The sequence below is a fragment of the Lepisma saccharinum genome, chromosome 3 (genome assembly GCF_977018435.1).
Source record: "Lepisma saccharinum chromosome 3, izLepSacc3.1, whole genome shotgun sequence".
NCBI classification, from domain to species: Eukaryota; Metazoa; Arthropoda; class Insecta; order Zygentoma; family Lepismatidae; genus Lepisma; species Lepisma saccharinum.
This window is the reverse complement of record NC_139231.1, coordinates 84,503,611-84,519,148: the sequence shown is the minus strand read 5'-3', so window position 1 is coordinate 84,519,148 and position 15,538 is coordinate 84,503,611.

The window sequence follows — 15,538 nt, the reverse complement described above, 5'->3', positions numbered from 1 at the left end:
TAGATGATTGCCCGGCGTTGCCCGGGTATTTATTTATCCCAATCTTCTATTAGACAGGAATATAATGAATTCTGACTATAGCGTAAAATGAACTTGGAGTTGAACGGCATTGGGAGTGTCACTATTCATCTCAGCGGCCCCGAAAAATATGGATTCCACACTGACATCGGTCGTTTTACATGTCACCCGCTTCCCACCCCCACCCCTAGGGGTGCCAGGGGTGTCTTGGAGTTGAATGGCATTGGAAGTGTCACTATTCATCTCAGCGACCCCGACAGCTATGGATTCCACACTAATATCGGTCGTTTTCGATTATTTTTACATGTCTCCCCCTCCCCCTTCCCTTAGGGGTGCCAGGCGTGTCTTGAAGTTGAGCGGCATTGGGAGAGCCACTATTCATCTTAGCGACCCCGAAAACTATGGATTCCACACTAATATCGGTCGTTTTTACATGTCTCCCCTTCCCACCCCCCTAGGGGTGCCAGTGGTTTCTTACCTCCACAGTATTTCTTTCCACATTGTAAGTCATATGTGTACCAAGTTTGCTCATCGTGAATGTCACCAATTAGCTTTGAGACTCCGAAAACTATGGATTCGATACTAATATCGGTTGTTTTCGATTATTTTTACATGTCACCCCCTTCCCACCCCCACCCCTAGGGATGCCAGGGGTATCTAACCCCCACAATATTTCTTTCGAGATTGCAAGTAATACGTGTACCAAGTTTGGTTGTTATCGCTCCAGGCGTTCGAGAGTTATGCCGGAACAAACACACACATACATACATTTTTATATATATATATAGAAGATAAGCAAACTGAAGGGACGTTTGAATATATCACATTCAAGCTTTTATTAGAGTGTAAAATAAAATGCACTTTTTACTTTTCTTTCATAGTGTGACCGCCATTAAAACTAGTGTTGCCCACGAGACGAGACTTTGGCCTGTCTCGTCTCGTGGAAATGCTGTCTCGTCTCGAAAATATTCGTTTGTCTCGGGACACATGATCAATCTCGTCTCTTCTCGAATTTTTAAAAGCCTGTCCCGTCTCGTCCCGTGGGCAACACTAATTAAAACGAATCACAATCAATATCTTCTTATTACCACCGTTTTTTAAAAATTGTTGTAATAACATAGCTAATATAGCCTAATGTTTATGAAAATGCTGAAATATCTTCTTGTGAAGAGTTTATCAATCATTTTGTGTTATTTCAGTCTCATTTTCATTAATTCAATCAATCCTAAAATTACCGTGAATTAATGTTTCTGTGGGTCAATAGACATGATAGTATCAGCAGCAGAACTGCTACTAATAATAGTAGTTGTTAAAGTTGTATGATGGCGCTATTACAATTTTTCTAAGATAAACGGAAACTGAATGGAAAAGAGAAATTTTGAACCTACAAAAATATATTTTTTTTTTGTTGTAACTGCCCTACTCTTGTTCTGTGGTGGTTCCGATAAACGATCATTGCTGAATTGTTGCATGCGCGCTGCTCATTTCAGCAAAGCAGTATTTGGAAATGTCATGTGTAATGCTGTTACTTCTTGAAAGTCTATTACTTTCCCAGATAACGAGTACGTTCCGAAATGGATAGAGCTAAGTTTTTCATGATTTTTCAACCCCCCTTTTTTTCTGGAAAGGGTGAAATTTCTTGTTGCGAAAAAAGGCGTTATGTGTGTTTCCTATCTCTACGGCGATAAGTGGATTTTAATAGCAAATTTTCAATGACAACTTCTACCACCGCCGTAGAGTTAGGCAACACACATAACGCCTTGCAGGGAAGGTAGTATTTGAGGATCTAGGTGTCCAATTTTTATTGCTGGTCACTGTACGTCCCCCCTCCCCGAAGGGCTTAACGAGTACTAAAATTAAATAATCAAAATATAATTGTTTATCATGTGTTACATAATCGATGGTTGTTTATCTCCGCTGAACTTATCGGAAGGCAAGGAATTTGGCTCATACGGCTTTGAAGGACTATTCCAAAGATTTATGCACACTATACTTATGATAATAATATGCATAAAATATTAATCAGCAACTTTACTTTTCGTCAATTGTAACAGGCACTAAAAGTGATCACCGTACAATTATATTTGCCTATTACAATTGGGTCTAACTCCTTTTTTGTTCTTCAATCAATATTGAATTCTTTATCTATTTGACATTAATTTCCTTGCCTGGGCATTTGTTTTAAAACAAATTTTGGCGATCTTAACTACACGTATGCTAGATAATGAATACATGCTGTTACGTATCTATTGTTTAACCATCTTTTTACCTATTCATGTAATAATAACAATACAATGTTAATTAATTTACATATTTAAATAATATTATTTCAATTTGATTCAATATGATTATTCTAATTATATTATAATTATTATTGAGACACTTGGTTGTATCGCCCCTGTCAACACATGCTTTTTCAAGCACAAAACTGTTCAATCTGTATTGTATTAATCTATGTTGGAATCTTTTCTTTAAAAATGTGTTATTGTTAATGTTACAATAGGTAATGAATTGTTTAACTTAAATCAGGAAAAAATGCTGAAACTATGGAAATATAAAACAACTATGTAGTAACCATGGCAAATTGTAAACAAAATTATGATATAAAAGAGCTAGACTTTTGTAAGCCTACGGGACATTCTCCTGGTTGCCGAAAGGCTGATGGTTAAGGGGACGTTGGGTAATATCTTGCTTCAATCTTCGGATTGGCTGGTGTACTTGTGCTCCATTTGGCAGATATTCCACAAACCCAACTCTGAATACGGTGTTCTCCTGCATCATCAAAAGACCAGGGTTATAAACTTCGGTACAACTAATAGGTTTAGGCCTACAAGTTGTATCGGGTGAATTGTCTGTTTGAAAAGTGTTTGTATATCATCGGAAGTTTAAATAAATCTTCGAGTAAAAGATCTTAATGATCTTTCATTTCAAACCTACGTAGGTGATAATTAAAAAAAAAAAATCCTGCACCACAGACCTCGCAAGGGCTTGGTCCTACTAACCCTTAGAAGCCTTTGAGAAGTCCGATAAAAGGGTTATAACCAGACTAACATAAAGCCCTAAAGGCAGAAGGTGCGTGTCATGGTCTGACCCCTCCCCCCGAAATGTGTTTCTACGAGTAGATTCGTGCCTGATGGCCAACTCGATTCTGCTATCATCCCTCTGCCTCTCCATGGACTAAACTCTTGGTTGCCAAAAAGAAATGACCCTAATAGAAACCACTGGAAAAAAAAACACTGACCTCGAAGAGAAAAAAAAATCCTTTAAAGTTCCCATGAGAAAAAAAGTTTATTTCGAGAGAGTGACGAAACATGAGCCTGCCACCACCGTTATTGACGCTATATCAAGGCAGAATCTGACTGAGATCTGTTCCGATCATATCTCAGAACATACTGTCGCAGGGACAAAGTGTCGATTCCACGATCCAGTCTTCGGGGAACGAACTAAGCGATTATCCCGAGATAAACACTAGGCGTGTAATATTAGGAGTAAATCGAAGCGCGCGCGCGCACCTTCTGCATTGTGTAGGGCGTGAAGTACAGGGCGTCGCTGGCCGAGCATCGAGAGGCGAGGAAGAGATCGCCGTCTTTGATAACGCTTGTCCTGGTCGCCGTGTGCAGAAACAACTGGCTGTCAACGTAGTTTGAATAGATTACTCGCTCTTAAGAGGATTACGGAGGTTTTCTCTTCTTCTTTCACCCCCCTCTTTACCAGCAGTGATGCCAGTCCTCGGTTGTGAGGGAAGCCCAGATCAACCAAGGAGAAAACTCCGTCGAGTTCGTTACGAGCTATACTCTGTCCGCTGTGAGGACAAACAAATACTCGAGTCTTGAGAGAAACGTTATTGGATATTTCAGTGGCAGCTCTGCAGGAATCTTGCGAGTAGGAATATAGTGCATGTGATATAGCCATACAACTTACCATAACTGCCATATTGAAGTTGTGGGACCTATATTGTGAGCTGTACATCCACGATCCATATATTCATGGGCAAAATTACACCGGACACAAAGGAAAGGAACTATTTATCAGACGTCACGTGGTTTTGTTTACATTAACTTTGTCCTTGCGGTGTACGGATGATATAGATTTCTAAGCCAGGATCTGTAGAGGCGAGTTTGGAATATGTTACTTTATGAAACCGTACCAATGTGAACAGAAAGAATAAAGGCTAAAAATGAACTGGCCTTTACCAAAAATACCAAACGTTTCTTGTTTTCCGTAATAAATGCGCGGGAATCAAAACACATTTATTAAGCTATTTAATTTAATAATAAAAAGCTTAATAAGCTTTTTTAAAATTAGCTTTTCTAGCTTAACGGCAACGTGAGGAGAAATCCACAACCTAGGTTCTCTTTTCTTCTAATATTCGTGAGCATTTTGACAGAATTGTAGTGCACCTTATGCGAAACTGTACAGTCACCGGCAATAAAAATAGGACACCTAGATCCTGAAATACTGGCTTCCCTGCAATTAGTGTTGTCCACGGAACGAGACGGGCCAGGCTTTTAAAAATTCGAGACGAGACGAGACTGACCATGTGTCATGAGTCAAACGAATATTTTTGAGACGAGACAGCATTTCCACGAGACTTCCACGAGACGAGACAGGGCAAAGTCTCGTCTCGTGGGCAACACTACCTGCAATGCGTCATGTGTGTTGCCCAACCTCTACGGCGATAGAACAACTTCCTATTGAAGTCGGCTCATCGCCGTAGTTAGGCAACACTCATAGCTCAATGCAGGGAAGCGAGTATTTCAGGATATAGGTGCCCTATTTTTATTGCCGGTGACTGTACTTCATTCCCTCAACTAATTTAATACCTACAGAATATGTTATGCCTCGTGTGTATTGCGGGCCGAGGGAAGCGTCAATACTTTCACCTTCTTCATTCTAGCTTAAGAAGGGGGAGGAGCATTTTTCAACAAAATTAAGGATTATTTTCACAACAGCAATGTGATGACGTCGCGAATGCGGACGGCGAGAACCGAACCTTGGGAACACTACACCAATGCCCGAATCTGGTGTCAAATATGCCGAGTTGCCAACGCTGAACGCTAAGACTTGGGCTTGCCATTCTTATCGCCTGTCATCTGTTCCTGTGCGTAATCCTTTAATCTGTCTCACTTCAACACGGGCTGCTTTGCTTTTCCTTCTGACCAGAACGAAGCACTGATCCCAACAGGCTCCAGCCCGAATGGAGAGATTGGACGGGGAGACAAGACCTTCTTCCGATCGAAGGCCCAGTTGGGCAGAATTAAAAAAAAAACCTTGCGGTGGAATAACTGTCGGCGATTGCTTAGTGTTCGGAGGAAAAGACGGCCGGGCCGACCTCTGTGCCCCAGTGCCACCGTAAATGGATGTCATGGTGTTTACCCGTAATTATCAATTGTTTATCATTAAATTGATCCTCATCGTTGCGATTAATCAAGATAGATTAACAGGCAACATAAAATATAGTATTTTTTTCTTATTTTGCGTCCCTTTTCTGCCACTCCTAGCTATGAGGTGAATGATGATCAGATTGTATTTATTGAAGGGAGCGCATACCCAGGATTTGAACCCGGAACTTTCAGTGGCGAGATCGAGCGTCTATTAATCAACACGCTCAGCCAACAAGGAGATACCGAAATAGAATCATATACAAATGGCGTCTCGAAATTACTAGGAACTTTAATATTTCGATGTCATAATATACTGTACGTAAATTGGTGGGTTCTCCAATGGTGTAGTGGTAACGATGCAGCCTTGTAAGTTGTAATCAAGCGACCTCGGGTTCGATGAGTCTATCTGAGCATCAAGTGGACATGAAACAAACCTTTAACAAAAACTGGTGTTATTTTTTTTAACTGTATTTGCACAGAAAAAGTAAGGGGGAATTGGTGTGGGTGACATTTACCCTAAATGTGACATAAAAAGTGCATTAAAAATTGAATCTTATTTAATTACTAGGTTTTTCTTGTTTTTCATATACTTTTTTGGAAAAATTAAGACACATTTTTGAGAAAATGGCTACCGAAAGCATTTCTACACCACCTTCAATTGTTTTTGTTTTTTACTCTGACATAGGCATGTAATATCTTGAATGAAACAGCCCTCTTTGCAACGCCGTCTGAATCACATCTATAGGTGATTGCCGAAATATTGCAATTTGAAGTTAGCAAGATGTTGAAAGAAATGGTCAAAATCACACATTTTGCACCCATGTATAATTTCGGATATACAAAGATATGGATCTGTAACTTTGCATATTTTCGTACCTCAGGTAGCCCTTTCATTATGCCAAATCTCAAAGGAATCAAAATATGTGAGGTTGAAAAGTACCTTTTCATTGGTTGATTTTACATAACATAACCCCCTTGTGACAAGACCTTGAACCTGACAGTGAAATTTAAGCTTACATTCATTAATATATTAATACAATACATGTTTACATCTGATTGCGTGGAAAGAAGTTTAATTTGCAGACTGGCTGTAACTCAAAAACGCAACGCTGTTAATGTTTCTAGGAAATAGCCATATTTATAAATAGGTTCCTCGTTTTGCATATTCCAAGTCACGAAAATAGAAGCTTCACACCCCAAACCTCACACCACAACACACACACACACAGATTGGGAGAAAAAAAAGAACATCTGTGCGTACGTTGTGTGCATTTTTCTTCTGCAGAATTAACCGGAAGTCCTTTCCGATATTCTTCATTAGAAGTCGACGGCTGTCGCGCTTGCAAGTTTTTAATTATGGACGCGAGGTGTCGCAGCTTCTTTTTCCGATCGTAAAATATGACCGAGGAGCTGCTCTCTCGCTGCTCTCGAATTCCTCCACGACTTCTTTTCGACCGGAAATGAAGAAAAATACTTCTTTGAACTCCGAAGGTCGAGCTTTGCGTTGCTCGACAAAATATAAATGTGGGAAAAAAAAGCGAGAAAGGAGTGCAAAAGTCAGGACTCTTGAGGAGTCGTATTCGAAATCTGCACAGACTGTCTTCCAGACTTGCGACACGTGGGCTGGATCTGGTTGGCTATGGTTTTGAGCCCAAGGACATTTCGTGTATTATCTATACACATAAAAAGAAGAGCTCCGTCAAGTTGGAACCAGAATATATGATCCGCAACAATTTCATATTTTTAAGTTTTGCGCTGGTTTTTCACTCCTTTTGTTATACAAAAGAAAAGTTTTGCATTCCTCGGTAAATCACGATTCAAAAGTTGTGTTCCAAGTTGGCCCTGCAATCAGTCGTTTGAATCGTAATTTACCGAAGGGTACAAACCTTTTCTTTGTGGAACGTGGAAACACGAAATAGGGTTCCAAGGCTAAAAAGCAGCAAAGCGCTGGAGTTTTTCAAATTGTTCACAGTTTTGGAATTTGTAATGTGTAGTCAGTATGCGAGTGTTCATGTTTATTGAATATGTTTATGAATTGAACTCCTCAAGGGTCTTGACTTTTGCACTTCTTTCTCGCTTTCCCCCCCACATTTACATACACGAGAGCATAGACGTTGGAAAGGACGGGGGAGGGGTTCAGGTCTGTCCCGTTCTTGGTCTCGTCTAGAACTAACATCCTGCTGGTTCTCGTCTCGTGTCGCATAACATCGTGTTACTGCACAACATTTGCACTGCATATATGCATTCTATAAAGGATTACGGCCCGTTTCGCCTTATTGCGTTTTCACCCCCCCCCCCAATACAACTTCGCGTGATTTATGTGACACTAACTTTCTAAAAGCGAAACGGGACATCCCATTTCGCCTTATCCTATTTCGCCTTACACACAAACCTAACCTGACCTAACCTAAAATTTGTTCTTACAAATGTCAGGATAAATAGTACAGTTAATATAAATCCGTTTACATAATAAAAAAAGTATATATATCAATGTAGCATGGTGTTTTATTACATTAATAATAATGACCCTTCATGTCGATAATATTCCTTGGTGGGAAACTTTTTTGTGTGTAAGGCGAAACAGGATAAGGCGAAATGGGATGGCCCGTTTCGCCTTAGAAAGTTCGTGTCACATAAATAATTTGAAATTGTATTGGGGAAGGTGAAAACGCAATAAGGCGAAATGGGATAAGGCGAAACGGGAGGACACGCTATAGAGCACCCTCGAAAACGGAATGTTATCCTGAATGTAATCAAGTACGTTGCATAGGTTCACGGTTGCTGCTAATACAGGGATAAGAATAATTAGCTGAAGGTTTTAAAATAGCAGAAATTAAACTAACACGACTCCAATACTAGCTATGCAGCATCACAAGGTGACCACTTGAAAAACAATATTTTTGGTTACTATCAGTGTGTGTGTGTGTGTTTATATTGTTTGAATTAATATCCAACAAGTGTACAGATTAATTGTTTCTGTTTTTTGAATTTGAATTAATCTCCAAGAAGTGTATCAGAATTTATTCCATTTACATTATGCTCCAGTAAAACGTGTTCTTTTTACTTCTGTTATTTAAAATCGTCAGCTAATTGTGCTCATCCCTGTAGTTTTAAAAAAGGTAGATATCCGTTTACATGTATGATTAACTCGCATATCAAAGTAACTTTCAACTACCATACATTCACTAGTTTATCAAAGTTTCGAACGAAACCGAGAGCCTGGACCACCATGACAATTCTCAGAGTGTCTGGTTTTGTTTATCTTGGTACCATCCCAAATCATTCAACTTGGAACACTGCGATTATTAAAACAAGAGTAAACAAAGTTCATTTCGAAAAATGCATCAAAGAGCTCTTATCTAACTTTCGTAATGAATCCGGAAGGATTTTGAACCACCCAAACTATCATGCACTGTTCAGTCCATGTAGAAATTATTCCCACAATCCCTCCCTCTTCCGGATGATTAGCGAAACACGCGCAGACACGAGGTAGGCCCAGGTGCACCCGGGGCAACGAGGCTCGATTATCCTACCCCGACGACCTTCCTCCCCGAGATGAAAAATGGTTGTCATGGCAACGGCGGATGTTTATTGTAGTGGCGTCTGATGGGGTAACCTGATATTCGTCTGCCTTATTTAGCGCAGGCAATCGGAGCGACAACTGGCGGCGGAACACGGAAATTCACAGCGTGCTCATCTCGCGCTATCGCGAGGTGGGTTTACAAGCGTCGAGTGTGAAATCTTGTCTTTCCGTGGACTTTGGAGTGATTAAAAAAAATACCTTTTATTTCATTCAGGTAGTATATATTACAAGTAGGGCATCAGGTGCAGATTTCTCGAAGGGCATTGGTTTGTAAAATGAAGTTCACCAAAAAGGGCGTATTAAAGTGTTATAAATTCAAAACATATTTGAGCCAGAAAGCACAATTTGTCTCGGTGGCCAATCGCTTTTAGTTGTCGACTCAGGTTCACCATTGAAGGTTTCAGGTTAAAGTCCCGTTTGAGTCAGAGGCGCAACCACGAATTTTTGTCTGGGAAGGCAAGTACCAGGATAAACGTACCAATAATAATAATAATAATAATTTTAATAATCATAATGCTCATAATAATAATGTTATTATAACTATTATTGTTATTATTGATTTGCATTATTTTACTTCGCTTATTGTGCCAATTTTGGCTAATTTGTGCAGATGGGGATGAGTAATGATATGATGAAATTGATGAATGGACACTCACATGTCACAATCATCCATGCCCAAGCCGAAATTCGAAACCAAGATCAATATTATTAGTATTATTATCAGTAGTAGTAGTACTATCAAAGACGTTATCACCCTCGTAAATTATGCAAAAAGGGGATAGAAGTTGGTGCTAAAGCATTTGTGTTCGAACAAAACGATTTGAATTATTTCTTCAACACGTTCAATTTCACATTAATAATGGAAAACAAGCACACAAACTATTTTTGAAACACAAAATGTTTGATAAGTGCATTCCAAATATAATTATTTTTTACCATGTATAACTTTCATCGATGTTTCATATAATGCAACAAGGAGCGAAGTGGACACTAAATTGTGTACGTATTCAAAGTTTCTTTAATACATATTAAATACAACATAATATACGAGGGCGTGCTGAAAAGTAATGCCTCCTATTTTTTCTAACGGTCTAAAGACATTTTGGATTTTGAGCAACCCTGCATTGTACTCTTCAGACTTTCCCCCTTCTCCAGTCCAAGTTTCAAGCTTCTTAAGTAACCATACTATTTTGGTTTTACCTGAAACTGCGTGGTGACCGAGTTTCTAACTGCAGAAAATGTGTCCCTCAATTGACATTCATCAGAGAATGAAGGATTTTTATGCCAATGAATGTGTAACGTCAGTACTGTATGATGTTGGGCTGTTCATGCTCACAATGAAAACCCCTGCCGAGGAACGCTTAACTCTCAAGAAGTTCTTTGTCACACACGTTGAGAGTTCCTCAAAACAATTGTTCATGCATTTCAAAGAAAATCAATTAAGGCAAGTCTTATTTCTCTTGTCTGGTGATTTCCAATGCATTACAGTTAACAACGATATACTGCTCGCTTCGCTCGCAATAAAATTTTTGGATTCAAGTTTCTTGCAGGTTGAAATTAATATTGATTTAATAGGGCGGAAATAATTTCACGAGACGCCAATGCATTCTCTCTTTTACAACTTTTGTGCCTCCCCAATGGTGTAGTGGTAACATCGTCACCTTGTGATCAAGGGGTCCCGGGTTCGATACCCGGTGGAGGCACATGGCACAGTGGTTCGATCCCACTTTAAACTGTAGGTTCAGTCCCGATTAGCTTTTCTGTGTGTAAAGTGAAATTAAAACTACAAATCAATCAATCAATTTTACATCTTATTTTCATTTAGATCGTTCGGCTCCCAAGGCCAACTCCCGCCCCCTAGTTGTGATTTTATTGCGCGGGGGGGGGGGGGTTCTGGGTATGAAAATTTGTAAATGTTACCAGTTAGTGAACTAAACGATTGCCTTGCAGTTGTGAGTACTATTGAACCGTGGTTCTTTCTAACATAGGACCAGCGGCGGCGATTGGGTTCCAAAACAGGGCTGGCAAGGTGCCAAAACGGTGTGGGGGGGGGGGGGCAAGGACAGTTCACTTTCCCTCGGTAGATAAGGTATAGCATACTGCGGAGGCAAAAGTGGCAAAAAGTGGGGGAATGCCCCCTCCCCTCGCCCCCCCTAATCGCCGCAACTGCCTAGGACATTAAATCTTATTATAAGATTTACACGTAATTTAGAAACACTTAGTAATTTACATTCTGAGGAAACCCGAACTCACACACAAAAAGAGCTTACTCAACTAGTATGAAAAAACTTGACCAATTTCCATTCAACTCAATGACGGCGTGCGGCGAGAAATGTGATCTATCTCCAAGGAATACAACTGACTAAATTAACTCTACTTGCCATTGCTTCAGGTTTTCCTACTTTATTTAAAAATGAGCAGTATGCAAGCTTTTTCTAAAACTTCTGGACCCGACGACAGTATGAACAAGTAAACAATGGGCTATTTTAAAAAAAAAAATAGATCTTTAGATGCGAGGTAGATACAACTGTTTCAAAGCTTAAATAACTGTTCCCGAATGATTTTAAGCTGTTTTTTTTCCATAGTTAAGGAATTAGGGACACAAATTTATGGTAAATAAAAACTGAGGAGAGCGGTAAATAAAATGTTCGATCAGCGGTATATACCAGCGGTGGAAAAAAAAAATTGCACACACTTTTTCATTATGAGAGGAAACAACATACAAAAGAGCTATAAATTGATAAACTACTTCATTTTTATATACTGTACACATGCACAACTACTTAGCTGTCCAACCAAAAATAAAACATCAACACAAAATCACTTCATTTCTAAATTGCATATAGCAAGTGATTTATTCATTGTATGTATTTAAAGGATATTCTTGCTGTCCAACAAATAAAATAAACACTACTGCACATATACAAACACATGTTAAAAATCACATGATGATAAACAAAATTCATTCATGACTGAACACCAATGACACCATTGTTTCCCTTGATGTGCGGGAACAGACTAATCTTATCGCTGCTACAGCTAGCAAGTTCAATGAAACTGGAAGTTGAGTAGACATTCGGGGGAAGAATGGAATGCAGCTTGACAGGGAGCGAAGTTTTCGAACATGGGAAATCACAATTTGCAGCGTCTTCCTGATGTGATCGAAGATAAAACGTTCTTCAGCTGCAAGTGGTAGGAAACTTTAGGCAATCCTTTCGTTACAAATCGACAGTTTGCGCGCAAAACCTCGATTGCCGGTTTTTGCGTGTTTTCTACTTAATTTGATGATATTTCACGGTTATTTCGCGAAAAAGCGTTCATTTCGTGGAAAAGCACACATTTCGCATTACTTCGCGAATAAAACTCATGCATATTTTATCATTGGGGGTGTAGTTACGTGCAGAATGTTCAAAATTGCATCTTCTTTTCACATTTCGCGATTTCGCGCATCGCGAAAATTCAATGTCCTTAGGAATTATATACTGTATATACGTTGAGGGGGAATGAAAGCATTCCTGGCAGGGATTAAAAACGCGGGGATAACATTTTTTGTGGCATTAATGGCATCACCCCCGTTTATTCGCACACTGCCTTCAGTTTCATGTAATAATCATTTATGATCATCGATGATTTAGGGTAAGAAGAGTGAGAATTGCAGTTTATACTCTGTGGTTATCATGACTACAAAAGTTTAATACGGGTAGAAAATGATTAGGGAGTATACAAATAGATGATTATGTTCATGTGTTTGCGATATATTACAAAAATGTTGTCATGGTAAAATCGGTGTTGTCACTTTCGGAATTGTTATATTTATTGATTGAAATGAAGACTTTTGCACCAGCAGTCAGGCTATTTGCACTTCACATTATACGGGCCCAGACCCTTATCATAACTAAAATCAATACATGTCTGTTTCTACGGACGAAATCTCCTTACCTAAGTTAAAAGCAGAGGCTTTAAAAGGAGAACTCAGCACATGTAAGGATAATACACAGCCCTACAGAAGATTATACTGACGGTAGGTCCAGTCGCCAGAACCTCGTTTGTCTGCAGCATTGCAGTTGCCGAGGTGTACTACGTGGAAGTGAGGTTGACAATTGGGTGACTTCACCAAGGGAGTTATTATATGCGACTTCATTTTCAACTAAACAACACAAGGAATTAGCATCATTAGCGGTCAGCGATATATATATAAGTCGTCTTTTTCGTCGGGTTATATTTTCGCTGAATATGATCACTAAATTAGATTTGCTAACTCGAGCTTTCGCCCAGCAGTACAAACGCAGCGCATCCCTCCGCCTCCTCCTCCCATTCAGTTTCAGCAGTAATAAAGACAAAACGCTCCTGCTAACAAAACACAAACGAATTTCCTCCTTCAATGCGAAAAGGGAGTTCGGTCGGATGGGGGAGAAACTCAGCGTCTCTGGAAGTTTGCCGAGGATTTTTCTTTGAAAAGCGGACAAGCTATCTTTCCGCCTCATTAACCCGACTGTTTTGCGGCCGCTCTCCCCGGGACGGAGCTTTCTTCTCCGGCCGGCAGGTGGTCCCACCTTATTCGAGGGGCCCCGATGCTCATTTGTCGCTCCGCATTTGACCGAGCGTAGCGGAAACCAGGGAGAACAAAAGCGAGAACATAATTCAGAGGGAGGAAAACCAGGAACTGGGGAAAATTTGTCAGAAAATGCTGATTTCATGCGGTGCGCCTGGATTCGTCCCGGCGACGCCTGCCGTCGGTTTTATCGATTAGTTGCGTCCGGTCGAAGAAAGACGGGGCCTCGCCCCCCACCGCTCTCCCGTGGATTCTTCCCTGATTTATGTCTTTTTTTTTCGGCAGAAAAGTTCTCCCACGTCTAAAAATTGTGTCATTTATCCCCGCTCCCGCCTCGTCGTCATCAAGAAGCTCTTCTCTCTTGTGATTGGTCAGCTGGTAACGACGTCGTTTCCTTCCGGCCTGGAAGTGCTGAGTGGACAGGAAGTTGAGTCGGCCAATCAGGAGAGCGCTCAGAAGCAAGTCGGCATGGCGCCGGTCTGTGACACATTGTAACAAAATCTGTCGCGAATGGATTATTACAGCGACCTAGGAAGTGACAAACATGCACACTCCGTACGCGACATCTACATACATCCCAATTCTTCTACTGGGATTCGGATTTTACATATAATCCAGCGACGTGCCTGTAAGTTCCGTAAAGGGGGGAGGTATATTTGTAAAGTGGAAGTATGCCTTGTTTTTTTAGCTGTCACTCCTGTACTTTAACATTTTTTCTTTTCCTCATTCCACGTTCTTTTATGAAAGTTGGACCATGGAAGCAGGGTTCTTATCTCTATGACCCGCCTCGACTTCAATACCTGTGCTCGCCACCATATATGCAACCAGGTTTGGCAGGATAAGGTTCATGTATATACAGGATCACGATCAGAGGCGTACCAGGAAAACAGCAGTAGAAGGTGCAAGGAGTGCCTTCATCTTATCAATGGCCAATTCTATAGGTAAAGGTAAAGTTCCCCGTGCATGTAGCACTGTCTCATGAAGGCACATTTAGGAGATGTGGGGGGCAGGGCCTCACACATTCTCGATCTCGGCCATTTTGGCCAGCAACACGTTCCGGCCGCTTTTAGCCCTCAGGGTTGACCTAAGATACGCATTGATTTGAGGCTGAGTGAGCCCCAGAGCCTCTATATGCGGGGACAAGGCAGGAAAAATTCCGACCATAGATCACCCACCCCGGGAATCGAACCCGGGTCTACCGCGTGGTAGTCAGACGCCATACCGACTACACAACCCCGGCTCTCCATTCTCTCAATTCTCGATATTTAAAACGAGACAAGTCACTGGTATTGTGACCCGCTAATTTCAGTAAGTTTAGAGATCTTTGGTTCAAAATTTGTAGCAGTTAAACATCTCGAAGGACTGGCCTGGTATTGCATTATTGCAATTATTAAACTCCAATAAAATTGTTAAATTGATCAACGCCTTTTTCAATGGTGAATATTAAACTTATTTTCTCTAAGTTGTGAACGTCTATCTGCCAAAACTTCTGAGTTGGACATTCTATAGCAGTTTGAGAACTTGAGGACTCATCTGTTATTGAGTTTGAGACCCGCAACAAACCACAAACATTAATGGCGTTCATTTCGGAGGCAAAATTTTATCTAGCAGTGCAAAATTGGATACACCTTCCGGTATACCATGCCCAAAACTACATTGTAGTACCTTACATGACTAATATTTTACACCTGAGTAATATTAGACGCAATAATTCACAAGATAAGAATTTTAAGTCAAAAAGTTATAATAATCCAATTTTATTTGGTTCTAGGACATTTTTGGTGGGCCCCCTTAAGTCAACGCCTTCTTATAACAAGGCTTCTGCAGAGATCCTTTGCTTACAAGTATCATCATCATCATCATTGGCAGCACTACTGATGGGTTATGGATCGCAACCTAAGTTCTTGCTCTGGAAAAGGGCGATTGAGGCTTTGAACGTGCCTGTATAAGAAAAAGTTGGAAAAGATTAGACGTCACAGAGCTCTGTGACAGTATTGACGA